Source organism: Megalobrama amblycephala, linkage group LG22 (assembly GCF_018812025.1).
Source record: "Megalobrama amblycephala isolate DHTTF-2021 linkage group LG22, ASM1881202v1, whole genome shotgun sequence".
Taxonomy (NCBI): Eukaryota; Metazoa; Chordata; class Actinopteri; order Cypriniformes; family Xenocyprididae; genus Megalobrama; species Megalobrama amblycephala.
The window spans coordinates 14,978,758-15,001,346 of NC_063065.1; the positions used below are offsets into that span (position 1 = coordinate 14,978,758).

The window sequence follows — 22,589 nt, forward strand, 5'->3', positions numbered from 1 at the left end:
TTATTAGTGTAATTTTTATTTTAATTCCAGTTCAGAGACCTGTATGTGTTTAAAGTTTCTATTGACTGAGTTTTTTGGGTCACCATTGTGCTGAAGAGTAGATCCTGTGCTTCAGTCCAGTAGAAGACCAAGAAACACTGATGGTGTGCTGCATGTTGCTTTATTTTAAAGGTGCCCTAGATTATGTTTTTAAAAGATGTAATATAAGTCTAAGGTGTCCCCTGAATGTGTCTGTGAAGTTTCAGGTCAAAATACCCCATAGATTTTTTTTTAATTAATTTTTTTAACTGCCTATTTTGGGGCATCATTATAAACGCGCCGATTTTATGCTGCGGCCCCTTTAAATCCCGTGCTCTCCGCCCCCGGAGCTCGCGCTTGCCTTGAACAGTGCCTTAACAAAGTTTACACAGCTAATATAACCCTCAAAATGGATCTTTACAAAGTGTTCGTCATGCATGCGGCATGTATGCGTCGGATTATGTGAGTATTGTATACTGTTATATTGTTTACTTCTGATTTTGAATGAATTTGAGGCTGTGCTCCGTGGCTAACGGCTAATACTACACTGTTGGAGAGATTAATAAAGAATGAAGTTGTGTTTATGCATTATACAGACTGCAAGTGTTTAAAAATGAAAATAGCGACGGCTCTTGTCTCCGTGAATACAGTAATAACCGATGGTAACTTTAACCACATTTAACAGTACATTAGCAACATGCTAACGAAACATTTAGAAAGACAGTTTACAAATATCACTAAAAATATCATGTTATCATGAATCATGTCAGTTATTATTGCTCCATCTGCCATTTTTCGCTATTGTTCTTGCTTGCTTACCTAGTCTGATGATTTGATTGTGCACATCCAGATGTTAATACTGGCTGCCCTTGTCTAATGCCTTTTATAATGTTGGAAATGTGGGCTGGCATATGCAAATATTGGGGGCGTACACCCGACTGTTACGTAACAGTCGGTGTTATGTTGAGATTCGCCTGTTCTTCGGAGGTCTTTTAAACAAATGAGATTTATATAAGGAGGAAACAATGGAGTTTGAGACTCACTGTATGTCATTTCCATGTACTGAACTCTTGTTATTTGACTATGCCAAGATAAATTCAATTTTTCATTCGAGGGCACCTTTAACACAATTGAAATTTTCATATATTATTCAGTATATTTGCAACATATAATATATTGATTGTAAATATATGGAAGTATGTTTTGTTTCTGGAAGGGCAGTACTGGCTAAGTGTAACATTTTTGTTGCTGTGATTGTGTCGCAGTGTCAGCTCAGTTTCAGTACCCAGTCTTGGACCAGTACCGGCTAAGTGTAGTATTTTTGTTGCCATTATTGTGGCCCAGTACCGGCAGTGTTGGCTCAGTTTTAGTACCCAGATTTGGGCCAGTACCGGCTAAGTGTTTAATACTTGTCGGTGTGCTTGTGGCCCAATGCTGGCAGTTTTGGCAGCCAGACATGTGCCAGTGTATTTGGGCCGATTCTGGGGCGTCATTCATCCCACGTCCGTCCCGAGTCTGGTAACCGCAACCGGGTTGAGTTATTTCTTCTGTTCTGCTGGATCTGGACCATTATTGGGCCAAACTGTTTTGGCTACCTGGGATCTGTCATATATTGTGGCTGCGGTGTGTCACATGACAAGCATGATGCTTCACCATGGAAATAATAAGGTGAAACTTTTTAAAATAAGGGTGCCATAAAAAACTCATGCTGGGGGGGTCAGCTAGAATATTTTAAACTTACATGTGAAAAGGTTAATATTTTGGCTTTCTTCTTCATTTATGCTTGTTTTCTTGTTCTTCAGAAAAAAAAATTAACAAAATCAAAAATTTGAGCCGAAAACGTTTTTGAAATTTGGTTGATTTGACAAAGAATGATCTAAACGTGTTTATGTTTGAGAACCTTTACATCTTTTATACATTAACTGCAGAAATCAAGTTGAAATGACGTACACTGTGTGGTTCATTACAAATATTTTGAGTGTGTGCCTTATTTTTTCCTTTATTCCCTGTTGAAAAAAACAGCATATGCTGGTATGTTTTGAAGCTGGGATGCTGGTTTGAGCTGGTCTATGCTGGTCCTAACATTCCAGCCTCAAAACATACCTTACTGTTTTTTTTTTCAACAGGGATTTTCCTATAAAAAAACACCATTGTCCATTATTTTCCTTTGTTGTTAACCCTGAAGTCGGTACTTTCCTATTTGATAATTGGGAAATGAGGTCATTGAGGCGGTGTTGGCAAACGTGATTTTAGGCAAAGAGCTTAAAACCCAAGAAGCTACACTTTGATACTTTTTTGGGCAGCCACTAGATGGCGCTCTGGTAGTGCGGCTGCCATTATGGGCTGAAAATACTAACTTGGACCATAGAATCCTTCACATCTTACACACTCAAAATCGGCGAATTTCACTGCCAAATCAGAAGCACAATAGAACAGTTTTTTTTTTTAAATTAAGTCACCAGTAAATTGTATGGCTCCTACAGTAAATGTTGTATTGTCTTATTTATGTTTTATTTTACCAGTTGTGGAATCCAACCATTCATCCATCTGAGGTAACGTAGTAAGCCTATTATTGAATATTTCAATTTTATGCAACTTTACACATAAATGTATTAATAGTAGGCCTACATTAATAATGAATAAATTTAAGATCATCATGTTTAAAGCGAACTATAAGACCTAGTGGATTAATAGTAATAATATCTAGGTAATTGAAATATAATCTTGTACGTTTTAATGGATCACGCTACGAACATAATGATCTTATAATACATGATACATTGCTGTGTCCGTTATCACATAATTCACACTTTTGGACACTTTTGCTTTAACGGACATTAGACAACACTGCAAAATCAAGCTGTTATATATATTTATTGTCCAACATTCCCAATTTTTCTGATGCATATCCTTAATTTCATATGTTGGTATTAATTCAGTGTTTATAAAGCCTTTTAAAGAATTTGAACCCAAACTGACTGGGTTTCTAGAGAGCAAAGGTTTTGTAAAAAAAAATGGAAGACTTAAACACAGTGAAAAAGTGTGTAAAATGAACTGTAAAAAGGATTTGATGATAACTAGTGATAATATTTTATTCTGTGTTGTCATCATTCAGGTTGGATTGCAGCTTTAATGCAGGTTTTTTTTAAAGGTGCCCTCGAACGTTTTTTTACAAGATGTAATATAAGTCTAAGGTGTCCCCTGAATGTGTCTGTGAAGTTTCAGCTCAAAGTACCCTATAGATTTTTTTTAAATTAATTTGTTTAACTGCCTATTTTGGGGCATCATTAAATATGAGCCGATTTATGCTGCTACCCCTTTAATTCTCGTGCTCTCCGCCCACGGAGCTCGCGCTTGCCTTAAACAGTGCATAAACAAAGTTTACACAGCTAATATAACCCTCAAATGGATCTTTACAAAGTGTTTGTCATGCATACTGCATGCAAGTCGTCGGATTATGTGAGTATTGTATACTGTTATATTGTTTACATTTGATTCTGAATGAATTTGAGGCTGTGGCTAACGGCTAATGCTACACTGTTGGAAAGATTTATAAAGAATGAAGTTGTGTTTATGCATTATACAGACTGCAAGTGTTTAAAAATGAAAATAGCGACGGCTCTTGTCTCCGTGAATACAGTAATAAACGATGGTAACTTTAACCACATTTAACAGTACATTAGCAACATGCTAACGAAACATTTAGAAAGACAGTTTACAAATATCTCTAAAAATATCATGATATCATGGATCATGTCAGTTATTATCGCTCCATCTGCCATTTTTCGCTGTTGTTCTTGCTTGCTTACCTAGTCTGATGATTCGGCTGTGCTGCTCCAGATGTTACTGGCTGCCCTTGTCTAATGCCTTTCATAATGTTGGGAACATGGGCTGGCATATGCAAATATTGGGGGCGTACATCCCGACTGTTACGCAACAGTCGGTGTTATGTTGAGATTCGCCTGTTCTTCGGAGGTCTTTTAAACAAATGAGATTTATATAAGAAGGAGGAAACAATGGAGTTTGAGACTCACTGTATGTCATTTCCATGTACTGAACTCTTGTTATTTAACTATGCTAAGATAAATAACATTTTTAATTCGAGGGCACCTTTAACAAAGCATCTGATATTGCCATATAAACTAGAACAGTGCCGACTCGCTTTCACCCCAAACGCAGGGCCGCTGCTGGGCACCGGTGTTGCAATCAAAGAATATACTCTAACAAGAAGCGACAGTCAATCGAACGTTCCATTGCAACACCGGCGCCAGTGGCAGTGTTTCAGTGGCAACATTGTTTGTGTTCATTAATATTGTAATGTTATGTGCTTTGAATTGAGACATAAGCTAGTTTAACAGCGTCTCATTATGCTTTTGTTTGCTCCTTGCTGTACGCATTCATGTGTTTTGGAGGAAGCGTGATTTTAGAGATGCTCTGAAGGGAGGGTGGGATATTTCAAAGCTATCGCTAGCCTTTCCGAAAATAACCTAACCTACTTTTAATTCTCCTCTTAATTCTTGACTTTAGACTTAAAGTGTTAGTTCACCCAAAAATGAAAATTATGTCATTAATGACTCACCCTCATGTCGTTTCAAACCCGTAAGACCTCCGTTCATCTTCGGAACACAGTTTAAGATATTTTAGATTTAGTCCGAGAGCTTTCTGTCCCTCCATTGAAAATGTTTGTACGGTAGACTGTCCATGTTCAGAAAGGTAATAAAAACATCATCAAAGTAGTCCATGTGACATCAGTGGGTTAGTTAGAAGTTTTTGAAGCATCGAAAATACATTTTGGACCAAAAAAAACATTGTATATCCGCTTTCACATATATACAACAGACCCGGAAGAGAAGACAATGCTGAATAAAGTCGTAGTTTTTGTTATTTTTGGTCCAAAATGTTTTTTCGATGCTTCAAAATATTCTAACTAACCCACTGATGTCACATGGACTACTTTGATGATGTTTTTATTACCTTTCTGGACATGAACAGTATACTGTACATACATTTTCAATGGAGGGACAGAAAGCTCTCGGACTAAATCTAAAATATCTTAAACTGTGTTCTGAAGATGAACGAAGGTCTTACGGGTTTGGAACGACATGAGGGTGAGTCATTAATGACATAATTTTCTCTTTTGGGTGAACTAACCCTTTAAAAAAGTTCTATTTCCTCAGTGAATTTATGTTTCTGCCCCAGGTGCATACATTTCCTTCTCTGATTTTCAAACTTCTATAAGAAGACTAGTTAAACTTAATAAGTTGAGTTATGTTACAAATAAAAATACATCAATATTTGATTTATACATTCATTTTACTTTGAAATCGATTTACTTCCACAGCCTGCATACTTACTTGGTTCACAACTTCACACTTATATTCCTTGATATTATTTTTGTGATCAGACTTATACCAATTGTAATTAGTTTGCCTTTTTTTAAATACATTTTGTTATTCCTTACTAAAAATTGAACTATGACATCATCATTGTGCATTTACTGCATCAAATAGATACCTGAAGCTATCTGCCACTACCTGCTTCTGAGAAGAACGAGATTGCTAAGATCTGCACTGCAGGGATATTAGACGTCTTTGGTTACCCATTTCTTCCACCTGGTGGTGAACTTCATTAATTGCTCTCCAGATTTCTAACTATCATGTAGGTAAGTGGTGTATTGTCAGCATGTTGATGTCCTTGTAGTCGATCAAGTGTCCCATCTTCTGGGGAAACGTCGTTTGTAAAACCGAGAACAGTAAAACTTGACTGAGAAATTCGTAAATGAATCAAGCTTTTGAGTCGGTTAGTGACCCTGACAACGATCCGAACCGGTTCATGAGTCTGAATCATTCGGGCAACTCGCTCAGACACTGAATCATTTAAAGCGATGTCAGTCTGTAAAACAGTAACTGTTAACTGAAAACAGACAAGAAAGAGATCTAAAGATGAAGTGAATATTTACGCAAAATCAACTGAAACAACCTGCAGAATCGCCTTATCGTTTGTAAGCGATGAAGATTTTATTTGTCTTTAGTTTCATCACCTGCTCGTGCAGCGTGTGAACGAGGTAAATACGCGGCTCACCTCAAAGAGTACCACACTGACAGTACACGAAAACAATAAAAGCACAATGGCATTACTGTGTGTGTGTGTGTGTGTGTGTGTGTGTGTTTGATGACATTTAGAACCACTGTATAGGCCCAGAGTCAAACTCGGGTTGACACTTTATTTGGCTGATAAATTTCATGACCTACTTCATGACCTGTGCATTAGTTGCTGTTCTCCACTAGATGGCGCAAATTACTGTATTTCTATTACTGTAACACAATATGTTCAGTAGGTAGAGAAATATTTCACCACAAAACGAAAAATACTCTTATAATTGAACAAAATATCAGTTTGCTGATCTCTTTTTTCTCCATTCAGTTACAGTTAATGGGGATTGAATCTTTCAACCTCAAAAAGGACTCAAAAGCAAAGGTATCATTACAGTAACATTATCCCACAGAAGAGAGAAAGTAATACTGATTCATAATGATATGAGGGTGCGTAAATAATGACAGAATTTTCCTTTTTGGGTGAACTATTTCTTTAATGATTCAGCTTAAATAGTAATAAACACAGTCCAAACTGTTACCAAACTGTTTCTTTTTTAATAGATTGATACATAGATTTGCGGCATCTTCTAGGCCTCCATTGGCTCAATCATCAATATTCTTCAGACCTGGAGGAAAGATGATCATGTTATGAGTTTTTTTTTTGTAATCAACAGATAAGCATCATATTAAGATCTCATATTGGGTTGTACCTTCCAGTCTGTATTGAATCCAACATGCTTTTGGATCAGAGCAGTACTTGTCCTTCTCTGTGTAGAATCTGCAGGACAGATATACAGTAGGCTACACTCTTAAAACAGATGTGTTAAAAACAACACAACCTGTGTTATATCTTAACATTTTGTGCTACTTTTAACTCAACCAATGTGTTATTCTTCTTAACACAAGCAATGTGTTAAAATATTCAACACACTAATGTGTCATAAATCACAATTTGTTTAGATGTGCTATTTTTGACCAGTTAAAATAAATGCAATACAGTAAAAGCAATTTCTCAAAAAGGATATTAATTAATAACACATTTGTTTGAGTTATGGCTATTTTAACAGATTTTGTTGTGTAATTTTGTCTGTGTAATTTTAAGTTGATCATGTGTAAAGAGAGAGAGAGAGAGAGAGAGAGAGAGAGAGAGAGAACAACACGTGTTAAATATCGTCCAATCACATTGCTGCTAAGTCACTCCGCAAGCCGTTAAGCTAGTTCGCGCCTCTTTCTTCATTGGTGGATGACTTAACACACGGGTGTGTTAAAAATATAACACAGATTGTATTTAAAACAACACAACCTGTGTTATATCTTAACACACCCATGTGTCTAGTTAAGGACAGCACATTTTGTGTTACTTTTAACTCAACCAGTGTGTTATTCTTCTTAACACAGGCATAAAATATTTAACACACTAATGTGTCATAAATCACACAATTTGTTTCATAGATGTGCTATTTTTGACCAGTTAAAATGAATGCAATACAGTAAAAGCAATTTCTCAAAACAGATGTGTTAATTAATAACACATTTTTTGTGTTATGGCTATTTTAACACATTTTGTGTAATTTTAAGTTGATTATGTGTAAAAAGAAAGAGCGAGAGAGAGCGAGAGAGAGAGAGAGAAACAACGCTGTGTCCAACACAACATGTGTTAAATATCATCCAATCACATTGCTGCTAAGTCACTCTGCAAGCCGTTAAGTAGTTCGCGCCTCTTTCTTCATCGGTGGATGACTTGTGTTCATTTTGACACATTCATTGTGTAATGATTTTAACACAGTAAATGTGTCAGGAAGGTGATCTGCTGCTAACAAGCAGAATCACCAAAGGAGAAAATCACAGTTTAAGTCACCACCATGGAAATCAGGGATTGCTGTAGTTGGGCTCTTGACCCTTGACTTTTTAATAGTAGATTCTGTTTGGGCTGTTGTACCTGAGTTATAACATCCAAACAAGCAAAGAGAAAAGATCATCAGGTGGTTATGTTTTCAAATAATCGTTATTTGATCTGAACTACTGAACTCGTTTAAAGCTCAATCTGTGAGATAGATTTATGTTATTGATTACAGCAGCACTCTGACTCTACAGCAGAAACTCCAGATTTTTCAATATAATCCAAAGGATTTCTTAAATGTTGTTCTGATTAATGATAATAAAAATGTCTCTTTCATTTAGAGACACTGACATCAAGAATCAGCGTATGAATCTCATCAGTGGTGACCATCAAAAAGCATGATTTGCAGTGCATTCTGTGTGCCACCATTCAAAATTGATTGGTGGCTCCCAGAATGCATTGCTGCATGAATAAATTATGAGCTGATTTGTTTTAGTAATTTCCTTTTTTCTCATAATTTTATTTTGTTCTGTTTTACGTGACTTTTTAGTAGCTTGTTTTCTAATGTTTAGAGTTGATCTGTTAATCAGAATATGTTTGCTTGACCACTGTTGTTGAAATTCATATGCTGATTCTTGATGTCTGTGTGGAAAGATTTTCTTTTTTCATTTTTTTTTTTTTTTTTTTTTAATCAGAACAACTTTTGAGAAATCCTTTGGATTATATCCTCCTGGGACCCGGGAAGAGACTTCTGTTCCCTTTCGATACTTCACTCGTACTGCGTATGGGGAAAGGTCTCCCTTTTTCCCCGCTGCTGAAGCCTTTTTCAATAACGCAGTGTAACTGCACCGTCATTGGTTCACTCATAGACAAGTTGTTGACTTACCAATGACGGCGCGGCATAGCTGCGCGGCCTATGGCGACAAAGCGCGCGAATATTCCCGCCGAAATGGGCGGGGTTAAGGGCTATATAAGCAGGCGTTTCGCCATAGGATTTCAGTGTTTTCTCCTTCAGCGACGACCTCATCATCTCTTCGCTGATCTCCGCCTGAAGCCGAGAAGCTCGCCGCCTTCCTGACTGCTCTCGCCGCCGTCTGAAGAGGCTCCCGCAGCGGACTCGCCTGGACTCGCCGGACTGAGGACAGCGCCGGCGCCCTCTCCGACTGCAGCGTCAGCGCCGTCGCCGAGTCGCCGCCTCCCGCTTCCCGCTCCCGGCCGCTTCCTGTGTGTCCCCTGCCGCCATCCGGCGCGCCGTCTTGAGAGCTTCACCGCGGCTTAACGCCGCTCTAAAAGAGCATATTTCAGCGGTTTTCACCGCTTCTAGAGCTTCCGCGGCCCTCGCCGCTCTAAAAGAGCCACCCAAGTGCCGTTTTCACGGCAACGGCGTCTTCTCAGATGCCCCGCCACTCGTGTGGCACGTGCAGGGCCCCCCTGCACGACGGTGATGGTCACAGCGAGTGCGTCGCTTGCCTGGGCAAGCCCCATGCGGACGGCGCGCTCGCTGGGGACTCATGCCCGCACTGCGAGTGCATGAGTCTCAGTTCCCTGCGCTCGCGGGTCGCCTTCTTCACAGAGGGTGATCTCGCCGCTCGCGCCCTCCCGTCTCCTTCCTCCCGCGAGCCGGCTAGGAAGAGACAGCGGGGCAGAGCGACTCAGCGCCAGGAGATAGGCGAGCTCACGGCGGCCCAGCTCCCGCGTGCCTCGCCCTCTCCTCCGAGGGAACCCTCTCCCGTCCTGTTCTCTCGGCCTGAGCAGCGTCCCTCTGCGGAAGCGAGTGACCTCGTCTCATTCGGTGGAACAGACGACGAGCAGGACGACTCCATGTCTCTTGCGGCTTCCGAAGCAGAAGTGTGGGCTGGCGAATCGGACGATCCCGCCCCCCCGCCTCCCTTGGAGCCCATTGAACATGGCCAGGGCATGGATGCCGAGCTCTTCCGCATCCTATCCAGAGCCGTAGAAGAGCTGGACCTCGACTGGGCCCCACCTGAGGAGCCGTCGCGCAGTCGCCTCGACGAGTGGTTCCTGCCTGGCCGCCGCCAAGCCCCTCGCCAGCGAGCAGCGCCCTTTTTTCCCGAGGTCCACGAGGAGCTGACGAAGTCGTGCCGCGCCCCGTACTCCGCCCGCCTTCATACCACGCACCGCTCCGCCCTCACTGCCGTCGACGGCGCCGAGGAAAAGGGATACGAGCACCTGCCACCCCTTGACGAAGCAGTGGCTGCTCACCTCTGCCCTCCCGCGGCTGTGGGATGGAAAACTAAGAGGTCACTCCCTTCCAAGCCCTGCCGGACTACTTCCACCTTAGCTGGTCGAGCTTACACTTCGGCAGGACAGGCCGCTTCTGCGCTACACTCCATGGCCATATTCCAAGTCTTCCAGGCCAAACTCCTCCGCTCTCTGGACGAGTCTGGGATTGACGCGCCGGCTTTCAAGGACCTTCGCAGCGCCACTGACCTTGCCCTGCGAGCCACGAAGGCTACGGCTCAGGCCATCGGCCGTTCCATGGCCAGCCTGGTAGTGTTGGAGCGCCACCTGTGGCTTAACTTGACGGAGATCAAGGACAATGACAAGACGGCCTTCTTAGACGCCCCGGTCTCTCCCTCTGGTCTCTTCGACCCTGCAGTGGATGGCTTCACTGAGCGCTTCACAGCGGCACAGAAATCGTCTCAGGCCATGAGACATTTCCTGCCCAAGCGCTCCAGCTCTGCTTCCAGCCGCCCCAGGACTGCGTCGGCTCAGCAGCACAAGCCCGCTCCACCTGCAGCACCGCAGTCAGCGCCACCTAAGGAGCAACGCCAGCGCTCGCGCTCTGCCAAGCGCCATCCCTTCCCGAGACGCCAGGGACCCCGGCCCAGGATTGTGCTGGACCCGGTGCCTCCGAAGTCATCCTGATCTGCCAGGAAGGAAGAGGATGGGGAATCGTCCCGTCGCGACCGGACCACCCCAAAAGCTCCCACGAACATTTTCCCCTCCGCCTCGTTTAAATCCGGGCGTGGGAAACATGTTTCAAGTGACAGCTGGGCCCACAACTGTTGCGCCCACTCCAAACGCCATTCTCACGGTGAACAAATTTTTATATCATCTAAAAGAGAGCAAATTTCCTCTTCCGCTACTCTCGGTGTACAACCCCCTCAGCGGCGGTCTGTCACACGATATCATTCAACCCCTTGCCACTCGGGCCGAGGCTTGGCAGGCCATCCCCGATGTGTCAGATTGGGTCATGGGGATCGTAACTCAGGGTTACTCGCTCCAGTTTGCACGCCGGCCCCCTCGCTTCGGCGGGGTGCTTCAAACTTTGGTCAATCCGGACGACGCCCATGTCCTCCGAGCCGAAGTCATGACGTTGCTAAGAAAAGGGGCTGTGGAAATAGTTCCCCCCGCGGAAAGCGAGTCAGGCTTCTACAGCCGCTATTTTCTGGTCCCCAAGAAAGATGGTGGTCTCAGACCCATCCTGGATCTCAGACTTTTGAATCATTCCCTCATGAGACGGAAGTTCAAAATGCTGACGCTGAAACAGATCCTCGCGCACATCTGCCCCGAGGACTGGTTCTGCTCGCTGGACCTGAAGGATGCGTATTTTCACATCCAGATAGCCCCTCGTCACAGACGATTCTTGAGATTCGCATACGAGGGAGTGGCATACCAATATACGGTCCTGCCCTTCGGGCTGTCTCTGGCTCCTCGCACTTTCACCAAGTGCATGGACGCGGCACTTTCCCCTCTCAGACAGGCGGGAATCCGAGTCCTGAATTATCTCGACGACTGGCTCATTCTAGCCCGTTCGCGAGTCGAGCTGGAACACCACAGATCCGTGCTCCTCAGCCATTTACAATGCCTGGGTCTCAGGGTCAACGCAACCAAGAGCTTGCTGTGCCCCACTCAACGAATATCGTTTCTGGGAGCAGTTTTCGACTCAGTCCATATGACGGCAGTAGTCTCGCCAGAGCGCGCTCTGACGATTCAGCAGCTCACAGCCTCAGTCAAGAACAGAGCCTGCCTCCCTCTGAAGTTTTTTCAGAGGCTGCTAGGGCTAATGGCTTCCGCCTCTCCGGTACTACAGCTCGGCCTTCTTCGGATGCGGCCTCTTCAGTACTGGTTGAAGTTCCGGGTTCCTCCCAGCGCTTGGCGGCACGGCCGCCTTCGCCTCAAGGTCAATCAGGCCTGTCTTCTAGCCCTGAAACCTTGGACGAACCCTGTATGGTTCAAGCGCGGAGTGCCCTTACAGGCGGTCTCACGAAGGACGGTGCTAGCAACAGACGCCTCCAACTCGGGTTGGGGCGCTGTGTGCGACGGCAGACCGGCCTTCGGCTCATGGAGCCAAGAGGAAAGCCATCTGCACATCAACTGTCTAGAGATGCTAGCAGTGATGAAGGCCCTTCAGTTCTTTCAGGCTCATTTGACAGGGCGTCACGTTCTAGTCCAATCGGACAGTATGACAGTGGTGTCATATTTAAACCACCAGGGCGGTCTCTCGTCCAGCCGCTTATGCGCTCTGGCGAAACGTCTACTGGAATGGGCTCTTCCGAGGCTTCAGTCGCTCAGAGCGACTCATGTTCCTGGCAGGAACAATCTGGGTGCAGACATGCTGTCACGGAGCAACGTCCCCTCCGACGAGTGGACGCTCCATCCCCAGGTTGTCCTCAGGATTTGGGAGCTCTTCGGGAAGGCAAAGATAGACCTCTTCGCCTCAGAAGACAACTCTCATTGCCCAACATTTTTCTCGAAGGAGGTCGACGCTCTGGCCCATTCATGGCCCAGCACGCTCCTTTACGCTTTTCCTCCGATCGCCCTGATCCCTCAGGTCATCAGGCGCATCAGAGAAGACCAGCACAGAGTCCTTCTAGTGGCCCCGCTCTGGAGGAACCAGATTTGGTCCTCGGAGCTGTTCAAGCTCTCTCTGAGAGCCCCGTGGCCGATCCCCCTGAGACGGGACCTCCTCTCTCAGGCGAACAGGGCAATCTGGCACCCACAGCCGGAGCTCTGGGCTCTGCACCTCTGGTCCCTCGATGGGAGCCTACTAACCTCCCCAGGGACGTCCTAAATACCATTTCTCAGGCTAGAGCGCCGTCCACGAGACGCCTCTACGACCAGAAATGGTCGGTCTTTGCTGACTGGTGTTCGTCACGCAACATAGACCCAATGGAGAGTGACGTATCTTCTATACTGTCTTTCCTCCAAGAACGCTTGGAAATGGGGCGCACCCCTTCCACGCTCAAGGTTTACGTAGCAGCCATTGCAGCGTTCCATGCTCCTATTGCTGGCCAATCAGTGGGACGAAACGGACTTGTCATCCGTTTCCTGAGGGGCGCTAGGCGATTGAATCCTCCTCGCCCCCTCACCGTTCCCTCCTGGGACCTGTCTTTGGTCCTCAGGGCCTTAAAAGGAGCCCCATTTGAACCAATGGGCTCAGTCGACCTCAGGCCATTGACGCTAAAAACCGCCTTGCTGTTAGCACTGGCCTCGGTTAAGCGTGTTGGCGATTTGCAGGCCCTCTCTGTGAGCCCTGCATGCCTCGAATTCGGGCCTGGAGACTCTAAGGTCGTTCTGAAACCCAGGCATGGCTACGTCCCTAAAGTGCTCTCAACGCCGTTTAGAGCTCAGGTCATCTCGCTCTCTGCTCTGCCCCCTTCGACGGAAGAGCAAGGGCTGGAGTTACTCTGCCCTGTCAGGGCATTGAGGACCTACATAGAGCGATCGCAGTCTTTCAGACAGTCAGATCAGCTCTTTGTCTGTTTTGGAGGCCGCACCAAAGGATCTCCGGTCTCAAAACAGCGCATTTCTCGTTGGATAGTGGATGCTATTACGCTGTGCTACTCCTCACTGGGAGCCAAATGCCCCATAGGAGTCAGAGCCCACTCCACTAGAGGGATGGCCTCCTCATGGGCTTGGTCCAACGGAGTTTCCATCCAAGACATCTGTGAGGCGGCCGGCTGGTCTTCGCCGTCCACCTTTGTCAGGTTTTACCATCTCGATGTCCCGACCTTACAGGCTCGAGTCCTTTCAGTGTGATTAGCGGCCTCAGATGAGCTCCGCCTCACGCTATCATGGAAATAAATTTCCTCTAAGTGTAACGCAAGGGTTCGGTAAGGGCTTGCCCTCTCGCTTGTCTTTTTGGCCCCCTCTCAGGTGTCCAAACTTCAAGCTATATCGTTCCCAGCCGTGGCACGGCGTGGTTGAATTCGTTCCCCATACGCAGTACGAGTGAAGTATCGAAAGGGAACGTACTCGGTTACTAACGTAACCTCGGTTCCCTGAGATACGGAACGAGTACTGCGATACTTGCCGTGCCACGAGGCTGCGGCTCAGGGTCGTCGCTTCAGTCGAATGACACTGAAATCCTATGGCGAAACGCCTGCTTATATAGCCCTTAACCCCGCCCATTTCGGCGGGAATATTCGCGCGCTTTGTCGCCATAGGCCGCGCAGCTATGCCGCACCGTCATTGGTTCAACAACTTGTCTATGAGTGAACCAATGACGGTGCAGTTACACTGCGTTATTGAAAAAGGCTTCAGCAGCGGGGAAAAAGGGAGACCTTTCCCCATACGCAGTACTCGTTCCGTATCTCAGGGAACCGAGGTTACGTTAGTAACCGAGTACGTTCTCTGTAGTGGACATTATATTTTAGTGATTTTATCTGACATCATACATGTTTTAAGTCTGGATGTCCTGTAAAGAGCACATTCAGGGCTTTGCAGAGATACCAAATATACCTTCTTAGAGGTTTCGCCATGACAACAACAAATTTTTGGTCTTTAAATATGACTGAAATGAAAATTAGCACTCTTATGGAAATATGATAATATTTTGTAATTATCATTTACATTGGTTTAATTTTCAAATTGTTTGTTATAAATCAAAATCTCAGGATAATGTTATGGGGTTTCAAATCAAAATATGACTTTCTGTAATGAAACAGGACATTGATTTCATACATGACCTCTGTAGAGGACACAGGGAATTAAATCATGTTTATCAGGCATTTTAGGAGATAAAATATATCAATATTCCTATTAAATTATTAGATATTATTTTGAAAATGTTGCCAATTATTACTCCCATTATTACACTTCTTTTTTCATTACATGTTGCTCCAAGTACATATTAATATGCAAATTAGATACAATGTATACATGCTTTGTATTGAATGGGAAAATCCATGTATGACTGTTTTACCCACATGTTGCATTAAAGTAAAATTGGTATATCAATTAATTCCATTATATCTTTCATAACATAGTTGAGAATCATCTTTATACAAAGTTTGGTTTGGTTTTTTTTGGTTTGGTTTTTTGGAAGCCTAAAAATGAATTGGTGATTTAAAAAAAAAGTCCTCTTTGCTTGTCTGGATGTTATAACTCAGGTACAACAGCCCAAACAAAATCTACTATTAAAAAGTCAAGGGTCAAGAGCCCAACTAAAGCAATCCCTGATCTCCATGATGGTGACTTAAAATTGTGATTTTCTCCTTTGGTGATTCTGCTTGTTAACAGCAGATCACCTTCCTGACACATTTACTGTGTTAAAACCATGAACCCGTGTGTTAAGTCATCCACCGATGAAGAAAGAGGCGCGAACTACCTTAACGGCTTGCAGAGTGACTTAGCAGCAATGTGATTGGAAGATATTTAACACATGTTGTGTTGAACACAGTGTTGTTTCTCTCTTTTTCTCTCTCTCATACACATGATCAACTTAAAATTACACAAAATGTGTTAAAAAGGCCATAACACAAAAAATGTGTTATTAATTAAGAGTCCAAATAACTTCTTTGGACTTCTACAGAAGAAGTTCAACAACATGAGAATAAGTAGACAATGACAGAATTTTCATTTTTGGTTAGACAATGCCTTTAGATTATGAAAGCATTTTGGTATGAATTAAATGGATCTTAAATGCAAAATCTGAGTACAAATTAAAAAAAAAAAGGTTCATTAAAATCCGCAGATCCATAATAATCTGTACAAAAGCTCTTGGTAAAAATACAAATCCAATGATAAAAAATTACTTGCTGCTAACAAGTCAAATGTATCAAATTGCATATAATACACACAAGAAGTATCATAATTAGAGCAAATTTCCAGCAGACGTGATTAATGTCCTCTAATCTCAAGACTCACGTCCTTTTATATGGTATTTTTCAAGACAGGATATTGACTTCCTTTGCATCTCTAACAAGTAAGAGTGTCCCTGCAAACCCCATGTAACAAACCAGTAGAATTCATGATCACAGCAGTGTGATATCCTGTAAATTTAGGGTTCTTCTTCCTAAGATTTCTCATAATCAGCAGCATATGAAGAAACAGTATCATTGACTTTCATATTGAAATATTGTATGCTGCATGTTTAGTTACAGGGTTTTAATGTGACCTTCATATAACAAATAAAAAAAATCTGTTAGTTTGAATGAAACTCAACTGATCTTTTGATATATAATGTAAATTATTATGTTAAGGTCATATTTTGTTTTTAGGTTTTTACTGACCTAAAAGACAAGAAAAATCAAAAAGGAAATTTTCACTGTCAACACTCAAGTTCATAGAACGTACCAACTTACTCATGCAAATTAACATTTGATTATGGATGAAATGTTCATATGTAGCACAAGGATGGATACATGTATAGTCATCAAACAACTGCAAATGAATGAATAAAGATGCTAAAGAGAAAAGGTGTCTTCATTCCTGACAGAGGACCTCTTGCACACATTCAGAAACATCAACCACATGCAAAACCAGAAACTGCTGATTATTGTTTATTTGTAGTTTCAGATAGCACTCGTTCTTTTACATATTCAACTGACAAAAATTTTCAGGTTTGTTTTCATACAAATCAGTTTGAAATTCACTCAGACTTGCTTCACCCTTCTTCACACAGGAGTTCATGACACAAATCCATTTCCAGTACATTGAATGAAATATATTTCAGTGTGAAATATAATATATGCTAATATTTTATTTCAATACATTTGTTCTAAAACAAATTCACTATAATTCATTTTTCTGAAAATATTGAATAAATAAGAACTGATTTGTTACGGCCAAATTTCTTTACATCATATGTATGACAACAACATATATTTTAAATATTCAATTTAAATACATATAATTTACTAACCGTTGCTTCAAATATTTTCAAAATACAACAGCAAATTCTCTTAGACTTTAAAAATAGTTTCAAAATGCGTAACTACTTTCAAGATATGTTTTCATTATGAGTTTATTTTCAGATGTTCATGATTCATGAGCTCTCAGTTAATTGGGTAGATTCTGTCACATGAGTGTGCTCACTGATAGATGAAGCTGGTTATGCCATGGAAGTCTAGGCGTTTTTTTTTTTTTTAGCTTCTGGTGTAAAAAAAAAAAAAGAAGTGAATACAAGAATATCATACTAAATACTTAACACTTTATAAGCTTGTGCTTGTTACAAATTCTGGTGTGTTTCACCACACTTGTGGGTTTAACTTAAAACTTAAAAAATGGCTTAGCTTTCTTCTGCACCCATGGTTGTCTAGGATCATAGCAGAACTCTCCTCGTTCAGTCTTAAAGCTGTCAAAGAGAATGAAAACACAGAGATATAACATCAGATGCTGTTGATCTCTAATTGTGACATGTTTTCTTTAGAGAGGAACTGTGATTCTTACATGACGGCCATCACACATGGAAGATTTTTGTTTTTGCATCACTGACATTGATGATTGCATCAGTCAAACTCTACTGTGGAGACGGCCTTACAGCATGTGCTTACGATCCTCATCTTGTGGTGCATGTGCTGAGACTGAAGAACAAGGTAAACCTCAATATTCTGCATCGTTCCATCAGACAGAATAATATACAAACAGTTTAAAGCACTTTACCTGTTATAGTCCAGATCACAGATGCAATGAACACAACAGCCAAATTCCTCATGAGGATCCTTTGTGTCTCCATTGTCTCAGTCGATCTTCAACTCTCACTTGTTGTGTCTGAGAGAATATATTCAAGACTCTTACTAGTTCACCTTAAATAGTCAATAAAGCGGAACTTAAACTGCATGGGCTACATCCTCTCCATTGTGCACATTTATTTTTGTAGATGATTTCATAATTTTTGTGTTTCATCATCATATGCTTTCCTTGTAGTTTATATTGGGTGTGAAATAATTTGTCATAGAAAGTGAAATTAATAAATAAATATAAATGAGGGATCTCTGTTTGATGAATCTTTTGATGATATTTAATCATTTCTAACCTTGCTGTCAGTCACTTAATTGATGCAAATTCAATATATGCTGCAAAAAGCTATCATTTTAATATTCCAATATAGGACAAGTCAGTTTTTTTATTCAGTGATTCAAATATGTTTTATCTTGTAACTTTGACCAGTTAATTATAATATTTAAATATAATTATTAGATTTAAATACCATTTAAATGAAGCAAAATAGGAAGGAAGAGCTGACCTCCTACTGTTTTTTCAGGTTTGTTGGGTAGTTTTGTTAGTTAGTATGATGGCATGGGTCAAGTTTTTCCATTTCACAATATTCTCATACTTAGATTCTCCATAACTGTCAAATTTTTCAGAAATGCAAGACATTGTCATCCTTTAATGGCAGAAATATATAAAATATATATTAAAATGAACTGGATATACATGGAAGCAATTTTTGTTCTGTGTATCCAGTAATGTGTTTCTGTATCATGTTCTTATAAAGGTTGATCAGGAACTAGTGATCTTTTCTAACTGATCCGACTTAAGGTTTTCATTAAAGGAACAATCAACTTTTTTTTGAAAATAGGCTCATTTTCCAACTCCCCTAGAGTTAAACAGTTGAGTTTTACCGTTTCGAATCCATTCAGCCGATCTCCGGGTCTGGCGGTACCACTTTTAGCATAGCTTAGCATAGTTCATTGAATCTGATGAGACCAATTGCATTTCGCTCAAAAATGACCAAAGAGTTTCTATATTTTTCCTATTTAAAACTTGACTCTTTTGTAGTTACATCGTGTACTAAGACCAACGGAAAATGAAAAGTTGCGATTTTCTTGGCCGATATGGCTAGGAACTATACTCTCATTCCGGCGTAATAATCAAGGAACTTTGCTGCCGTACCATGGGCGCAGCAGGCGCAATGATATTACGCAGCGGCTCTCACAAATGTCTCCATGGTTGCAAGGCACGCTCCCTGTGCAAACGAGGTCACAGCCGCTGCGTAATATCATTGCTAAAAGTGGTACTGCCAGACCCGGAGATCGGCTGAATGGATTCGAAAATGGTAAAACTCAGCTGTTTAACTCTAGGGGAGCTGGAAAATGAGCCTATTTTCAAAAAAAGTGGAGTGTTCCTTTAAACGGAAGATCAAAACTGAAAATCTCCCAAACTCCCATAGACCTTCATTGAGGGGTCAAAGCTTTTATAGAATCACTATTAGAGTCTAATAGTCACAGTCTGCTCCGATTAGTAGATTAAACTAATTTCCACCTGCATTACAATAGACGGATGCCAGTTTTGTGAAGAAAATTGAGCTAATTTAGTTTAACTTAACAATAACCGTCAGTATTTAAAACTGTTTATTTAGACACAGTACCCTACTATATGTATGTCATCTTTTATTTTATTGTGTAACATTATCTGAGAGATGCAGTTGTCCGTGCTGCCGGTGTTGCCAGGAATGAGATTAACAAGCAGCATGCAGCTCAAACTGCCTTGCCTCACTCCTGTTCGTACTACTAGAAAGGCATTCATGAGTTGCCTGAACTATCCTGCAGGACATCCCTTCATAAGAGTTTTTGATGATGTTTGTGATCTTTTATGTCACTCCATGGTGTCTCAGTATCTTTCAGAGGGTCTGTCTATCCATGTTGTCAAACACCTTCTTATAGTCTATGAAATTGACATAGAGAGGCGAGTTCCACTCCAGCCACTGCTCTAAAATGATACGTAATGTTGCAATCTGGTTTGCAACTGATAATATGATCGCCGATGACCTGGCCCTTCTCTCTCACACCCAACAACAGATGCAGGAAACGAACAGCACTGTCACGGATACCTCAGAAAATCTGGGCCTCAACATCAATAGAGAGAAAAGCAAGGTACTAAAGATCAGCACAGCCAGTGCAATGCCCATCACGCTTGGAGAGGAGGCACTAGAGGAAGTGGATAGCTTCCCTTACCTTGGCAGCATAATTGACAGGCATGGAGGGACAGATGTGGAGAGAGCAGCTTTCCTCCAACTGACACCGAATGACACCGGTAGCCAGATACATTTAATGTACAAATGGCTGCGTCAGCTCTTACCTGGAAAATAAGGTGGATTGAGGAAAGTTTCATCCACCACGTATCTATCTATCAAGTATCTAAATGTTATCAACATGGTAAAACATGCTAGCAACATGCTAATTCATGTTAACTGTGTAAAAACATGCAAACCCTTACGAAAAACTAGTATACTTCAAGTTCATTTGATCAAGTATACTAAAGTAATGTTCAAGTATAATATCGATGTACTAGTAGTAAACTTGTAAGTGTACTATTTTAATACCGCTTGGGACTAAATTGGCCCAATTGAAGTATACGTTTAAGTGTACTATAAGTGTAACAGTAGTAAACTTTAACTAATTCTCATTTGTACTGCATCTGTACTAAAAGTGAACTTATACTAGTATACTAGTAGTTTACTATTTTAATACTAATAGTAGCTACATTTTTAGTATACGAAAGTACACTTTGAAATATACTCTCAGTAAACTGCTAGTTTAGTGCAAGTATACTTTTAAGTTTTCTTTAAGTGAACATGACATCACACTTATAGTTTACTTTTTATATATTATTTTTGCACTTTAAGCATACTTCTATGTTCCTACACAGCAAAAACTGCAGTGTTAAATTAACTCTCCAGGGAGTACATGTGAGACCATACTCAAGAGTGTTAAAGTTAATGAGATAATTAAGTGATTAATTGAGTGATGATTGAGCATTATTGAAGACACCTGATGATAACAATTAGAATCACCAAAGGAGAAAATCACATTTTTTTAAGCCACCATCGTGGAGATGAGGGTTTGCTTTAGTTGGGCTCTTGACCCTTGACTTTTTAAAATAAAATTTTGTTTGGGCTGTTTTAACTGAGTTATAACATCCAGACAAACAAGTGGAAAAAATGGTCAGGTGATGTTGGTTATGTTTTTACATAATCATTAATTGGTCTGAATATCTGAACTCATTTAGAGTTAGATTTACATTATTGATTGCAGCAGCACAAGATCCGCTTTATCAACATAATCTGAAGTATTTCACAAACAGTTGTTCTGAGCAAAAAAATATGTATATATATTTCTCTTAGGCACACACAGACATCAAGAATCAGCCTGTGAATCTCAAGGACGGTGACAAGCAACATATTCTGATCAACAGATCAACTCTGAACATTAGAAAACAAGCTACTAAAAAGTCACATAAACGGAACAAAATAAAATATGGGAATAAAGAAAATTACTAAGACAATTCAGCTCATAATTTATTCATGCAGCAATGCATGATGGGAGCCATGGATGAATTTTGATTGGTGGCTCCCAGAATGCACTGCAACATGCTTTATTATTCTCACCATTGTTGAGATTCACAGACTGATTCTTGATGTCTGTGTGTGCCTAAAAGAAAGATTTTTTTTTTTTTTGCTCAGAACAACTGTTTGTGAAACCCTTCAGATTATATTGATAAAGCTGATCTTGTGCTGTAGAATCACAGTGCTGCTGTAATCAATAATGTAAATCTAACTCAGAGATTGGGCTCCAAATGAGTTCAGTGATTCAGGGCAAATAATGATTATATAAAAACATAACCAACACCACCTAATCATTTTTTCTATTTGTTTGTCTGGATGTTATAACTCAGTTAAAACAACCCAAACAAAATTTTATTTTAAAAAGTCAAGGGTCAAGAGCCCAACTAAAGCAAACCCTCATCTCCACGATGGTGGCTTAAAAAATGTGATTTTCTCCTTTGGTGATTCTGCTTGTTATCATCAGGTGTCTTCAATAATGCTCAATCATCACTCAATTAATCACTTAATTATCTCATTAACTTTAACACTCTTGAGTATGGTCTCACATGTACTCCCTGGAGAGTTAATTTAACACTGCAGTTTTTGCTGTGTAGGAACATAGAAGTATGCTTAAAGTGCAAAAATAATATATAAAAAGTAAACTATAAGTGTGATGTCATGTTCACTTACAGAAAACTTAAAAGTATACTTGCACTAAACTAGCAGTTTACTGAGAGTATATTTCAAAGTGTACTTTCATATACTAAAAATGTAGCTACTACTGGTATTAAAATAGTAAACTACTAGTATACTAGTATAAGTTCACTTTTAGTACAGATGCAGTACAAATGTGAATTAGTTAAAGTTTACTACTGTTACACTTATAGTACACTTAAACGTATACTTCAATTGGGCCAATTTAGTCCCAAGCGGTATTAAAATAGTACACTTACAAGTTTACTACTAGTACATTGATATTATACTTACTACATAAAGTATACTTGAACATTACTTTAGTATACTTGATCAAATGAACTTGAAGTATACTAGTTTTTCGTAAGGGAATTCATGCTAGCAACATATTAATCATGGTAGCAGTGTGATAAAACATGTTAGCAAC

At 41.1% G+C, this 22,589-nt stretch overlaps 1 protein-coding gene and 1 long non-coding RNA gene across 2 annotated transcripts in view; both read right to left on the reverse strand.

The window, feature by feature from the left end:
- The window catches only part of LOC125258376 (C-C motif chemokine 20-like), a 30,232-nt gene that overhangs the window by 3,720 nt on the left and 3,923 nt on the right, over positions 1 to 22,589 (reverse strand). The window lies entirely within an intron of this gene.
- On the reverse strand, positions 16,691 to 17,962 carry LOC125258381. Its single transcript, XR_007182598.1, has 4 exons — positions 17,806 to 17,962; positions 17,593 to 17,726; positions 17,420 to 17,497; positions 16,691 to 17,292 (listed from the first exon to the last, which is right to left on the reverse strand). It is a non-coding gene; the product is annotated as an uncharacterized LOC125258381 (long non-coding RNA).